Source organism: Papilio xuthus, unplaced genomic scaffold, assembly GCF_000836235.2.
Source record: "Papilio xuthus unplaced genomic scaffold, Pxut_1.1 DF825946.1, whole genome shotgun sequence".
Lineage (NCBI taxonomy): Eukaryota > Metazoa > Arthropoda > Insecta > Lepidoptera > Papilionidae > Papilio > Papilio xuthus.
The window spans coordinates 6,640,259-6,645,583 of record NW_013532703.1 but is presented as its reverse complement, the minus strand read 5'-3'; positions in this window follow the sequence as shown (position 1 = coordinate 6,645,583).

The following is a 5,325-nucleotide window of genomic DNA, read 5'->3' as shown; positions in this document are numbered from 1 at the left end:
TTTTTTTTTTTAACGAGGGGAAATGCAGTTCCGCACCCCTGCGCCGGGCCAGTGTGCAATGGCGCAGGGAGTGTGGGGCTCGCCTAAAGTCGTTCGGCCATACCCACTAAAACCCCTCAAGCCCTCCCTATCGCATTTATCCTAGCCTGTACCAGCGTCTGCCATAACCAGGCGTCGGATATGCGCCGTCGCTCACAAAATCGTGCGACTCTCCTTATTTGTTCATAAAATATTAAAAAAAAACATAAACATAAAACACACCTTATTGTAAACTTAGAAAAAACCAATATATCCATATACATAACAAATAACACAACAAACAAAACAAATAAAAACAAAACAAACAAACAAAAACAAATATCAATAAAAAAACACCAAAAAAAAACAAAAACACAAAAAACCAGACTTACTTAGAGCGAAATATACATGGAATATAAATAAACTTAAGAGTATAATTTTAGACTATTTGATATTAAAACTGGTATAAACAACTATATACAAATATACAGGCTTCTATTTACACGGTCTACGCCTGGCGGGTTACAAAAGCGCGCCGGCGTCGACCTGCCCTTCTACGCCGGAGAGGGGCGGATTCCGGATCGGTCTCGCGCTCCCTCTCGGCATTCTCCTTTGTTGCCATCACTCGCTCCGAGAAATCGTGGAATGACTTCCACGCATCCTCGGATAGGAGTATCCTGCGGATGACCTCCGCGAGTGATGACGCGTCAATTCCGGTTGTATTGGCAATGGGTCGCCTCTCAGCTTCCCACGCCGGACATTCAAACAAGGTATGGGCGACGGTGTCGCTGATCTCAGGACAGTGGTGACACCTCGGTGTTGGTTCCCTACCGGCAATTTGGTGCAGATACTTGCCGAAACAGCCGTGGCCAGACAACATCTGCACCAGCCGGTAGGAGAGGTGCCCCCACCGCCTGCTCACCCAATTACGCAGCCTAGGACGGATCGCGTCCACCGTCCACGACCCGGCCCTGCAGGACCCTAACTCCTCTTTCCACCTTTCCATCGCCCGATTTTGGGCGCAGTCTCTCCAGACTTTCACCTCCTCAAAAGTTGGTTCTTCGCCCGTCTCTCGCCTACTGGCCCTGCGCCAGTAGACCGCTGCTAAGGCGGCCGCGTCCAGGTGCCATGGCAGCAGGCCCGCGATGACACACCCAGCATCGTACGACACCGTACGGTATGCCCTCGCGACCCTGATTGCCACAGCACGCTGCGACCGCCGAAGGATCGCCCTGTTCTGGGTGCAGAGATCGTCGGCCCAAACCGGACAGCCGTATAGGGCCTTCGACCTCAGCACTCCCGCCAACAAGAGGCGGCGTTTCGTGCTAGGGCCACCGATGTTAGGTAAAATGCGACTTAGTGCCGCAGCTGTTGCATCTAGCCTCGGGGCTAAATCCGCGAAGTGCGGTCGAAAACTCCACTTCGAGTCGAGGGTGAGACCTAAGTATTTGATGGTCGAACGGATGGGAATAGAAGCACCCCCGACTATGAGTTCTAGCCCCAACTGGGGCGCTCTCCTGCTGTCGAAAAAGCAGATTGCCTCCGATTTCTCGAGGGCGACCCTCAGACCCAAACTACGAATCTTTGCCGAGACTTGCGAGGCCCCGGCAGTGGCCCGCAGCTTTGCCTCCCTAAAATCCGACCCCGTGGCTACGACGAGCGTGTCATCCGCATAACAAAGAAGTTGAACTCCGCGGACGAGCGCTCCCCGCAGCACGGAGTTGTAGCCTATGTTCCACAGGAGTGGACCCAGAACCGACCCCTGTGGAACTCCACAAGAAATGCCATAGCTTCCCCAACCGTCTTGTGTGGGAAACACGATTCTCCTGTCCCGCAGGTAACAGCTGATGATTCGCCGCAGGTACAGGGGGACGCGATGATGTAGAAGTCCCGCCATTATACTGTCCCAAGGCAGGGTATTGAAAGCATTAGCAATGTCGAGCGACACCGCTATCGTTACCCTGCCTTGAGATCGCGCCTCTTCACAAATACTCCGAAGCTTGGAGATGGCGTCTATCGTCGAACGATGCCGTCTGAACCCATATTGGGTGTCGGCCAAGTCCGGCCCTGCTGAGGATAGATGGTCGTTGATGCGACCGGCAATCACCCTCTCCAGCAACTTGCCGGCCTCATCAAGTAAAACAATCGGGCGATACGCCGACGGGGAGTTCTCCGGTTTCCCGGGTTTCCTCAGCAGGACCAGCCTTCCCGTTTTCCACTTCGACGGGAATTTGCCTTCCTCCAGACACATGGTAAGCAATGTTTTAAGCTGTTCGTCAAGTCCGTGATTGAGTGACAGAGCAAGCACCTTCCCGTGTATCCCGTCGGGACCTGGGGCAGTGCGCTTGCTCTGCACTTTCGCCTTAGCCGAGAGTATTTCCGACTCGGATACCCCCGGGACAGAACCGGGAGGTATCGAGTCGGGAAAGTCCATTCCGGTGTTGCGGGCGCTGGGAGGGAAGAGTGTCGACACTACAGATGATAGGAGTGCCGGATCTAGGGTAGAGGTAAGTGGTGGGGCCCAGGGACGCAGCTTGCTCATTACAAGTTTGTATGGCCGGCCCCATGGGTCCGCCTCTAAGGTACTAAGGAACTCCTCCCAGGCCTGGTCTTTCGCAGTGGTGATCTCGCACCGAAGAGTCTTTTTGGCCTCCTGGTACTGGGAGTAGAGACGCCGCTCTTCAGACTCCTCCCAACCAGGACGTCTTCTTCGATAACGAGTGTACCGGCGGCGGGCAAGCACACAGGCAGAACGCAACTGTGAAAGATTGTCCGACCACCAGTACACTCGATTGCGTCGTCGCGGCGACGGCCGAACCTTGGCCATGGCACAGTTGGAAATTTGTGCTAGAACTTCACCAATCCATAACACGCCATCGTCAACGCACTTCTCCTCCATTCTAGCGGACCACGTCCCCACTATGGTGGCGAGCTCTGCAGTCTCTCTGTCGAGGGATCTTAGCGACCACATTTGTCCAATCTCCGGGGGAAAGGCGTCATTCTGTCTAATCGGGGGTGTCGACAAAGGGAGGATTTCGAACCGGATGTACCGGTGGTCCGATAATGTTTCCACCTCAGTCAGCACTTTCCAATCTTGCACGCGACATGCCAGGGCGGGACTCGCGAGGGTGATATCCACGACAGACCCGCCCTGCATGCGCACACAGGTGTGCTCGGAACCTGTGTTCAGTGGTGTCAAATCGTGCTGCGCCATCCACGCCAAAAGTACCTCGCCGCGGCTGTTGGAGACGGAGGAACCCCATGCCCTTGACTTTGCATTTAGGTCCCCGGCCACGACCACCGCAAGCGGTCTTCCCCAACGAATAAAAGAGGAGACTTCGTCTAAATACGCCTCAAAATCCGACAGTGCACGATTGGGAGAAAAATAGACACCAATCAAAACCATGCCGGGAAATTTGACACCTACACAACCTTTCCCTTTTTTGACAGAGACAATTGGGGGGTGGTCGCCTGCGTATATCGCGACTAGTTGGTCAAGATCTCCCACCCAATTGCTCCTGCCTGGAACCAAATATGGCTCGGACACCACGGATAGATCGATCGACCACTGTGCCAGGCTTTGGATGAGCAAGTCCTGACTTCTGGCACAGTGGTTGAGGTTTGCTTGCAAAAAACGAAGGGCCATATTAATCCTGTGCGATTTCGGCGATCTCCATTTCTTCTTCCCCGCTCGGTGGGGGCGCGTTGGGTACTGCATCCGCTAGCGCTCTCCTTGGGACTGTCTTTCTGGGCGCCGAGCATCTTAGACTTCCCAGTCGGTGTTTGGCGTCCTTGCCCGCCGCCGTGCACAGGATGCAGTTCGGTTGCGACGGGCAGGACGCGGCCTTGTGGCCCTCCTGTCCGCATTTATAGCAGAGCTGGCTGCGGTCCTCTGCATCACAGCGGCTCGCCACATGCCCCTGCTGCAGGCAGCGATAGCAACGCAGCTCTCTGGGCCTGCCAACAGTGACTCTGGCAGCCACCCAGCCCACCAAGAAGCGGCCCGTTGCTAGCTTCCTCGCTGCCGCAACAGGGACCTGAGCCCAGATATCAAAAAGGCCCGATCTGTTTTGGCGCAATTTGCCGGTTCGGACTTGGTCGCCAGCGCATGCCCCCTTTTTGACGATCGCCGCCTTAACTTCTTCCGATGTTGTGGAGTCGTCCAGTCCTTCGATTTTAATATCGACCAGCTTTTCGGGTCTGGAGACCTTAATGTCCTCGTCCTGGTACAGTTCTTGCAGCTTTTGTGCCAGAACGTCTGCCTTCGGTGCGCTGGTGGCACCGGGGATGCGGATGATGGTAGCCCCGGTCACCGCCCTACGGAATTGCACCGCTTCCACTCCTATGACTTCTTTTAAGTCCAGCTTAGCTTTTGCCTCCCTAAGGACGCTGCTGTACGTCAGCCCTTTGTTCTTCGCCGCCTCGGTGAGTGTCACCACGACAGCAGAGCTCCGAGGCACTCTAAGCCTCTGCGGCGGCGGTGCAGGCGTGGATGTTGGCGCCCGCCTGGGTGCCGCTTTAGGCTTGTCGTGCCGTTGCGCCTTTCCGTTTCTTCCAACGGTAACCCAATTTCCCTCGAGCGCGTCCGGGTTGAGGGGACGGGGAGGAAGGGTTTGTGACGGTGTCACGGCGACAGGGGCGGACTTTAAGCGTTCGCCCGTCGGTGGCCGAGTCGTCTTCTTCTTCTTTTTCTTTTTAGCTTCTTTTTTGGAAGCCTTGCCCTCCTTGGGCGGCGCAGGTGTTTGGCGCGTGAGTCCACTGGGACCGGGCATCGCGGTGGCAGCCGCGAATGTGTGGGCTTCTCTTCCTTTGTCCGACGCCAATGGTGGTCGCAAGTTCCTTTCTGGAAGCAGCCTATCTTCCAGGGAAGCCAGGCGGGCATTCAGCATGCCGCCAACCTGGACCATCACCGTCCGGCAAATATCCTCTAAGGAGGGGTCTTCTTTTGGTTGCGGAGGCCGGACAGGGACGGCCTCCATCGTCGTGTCCATGCAGGTATTGGCGGAACCCTGCCTCCGCACCTGCTCCATTTCCTGACGCAGTTCGGCCAGCTCCTTGCGGAGGCTGGTCATCTCAGCTTGCAGGCGGGTGTTATTTGCCTGCAAGGTACGCGTCTCTTCTGAAATCGACCTCTGTGCGAGGCCGGCGACGTCTTCCTTAATGGCACTGACGGCGTCGTGCAGTGCGCGCACGAATGTCCCTTTTAGGTTGGAGGACTTCTTGGCCACTTTTTCCACAACCTCAAGGCTGGCCCCAATCCGCTGGATGACAGTGGTCGCAGTGTCGCCTTCGTTCCCCACGACTCTC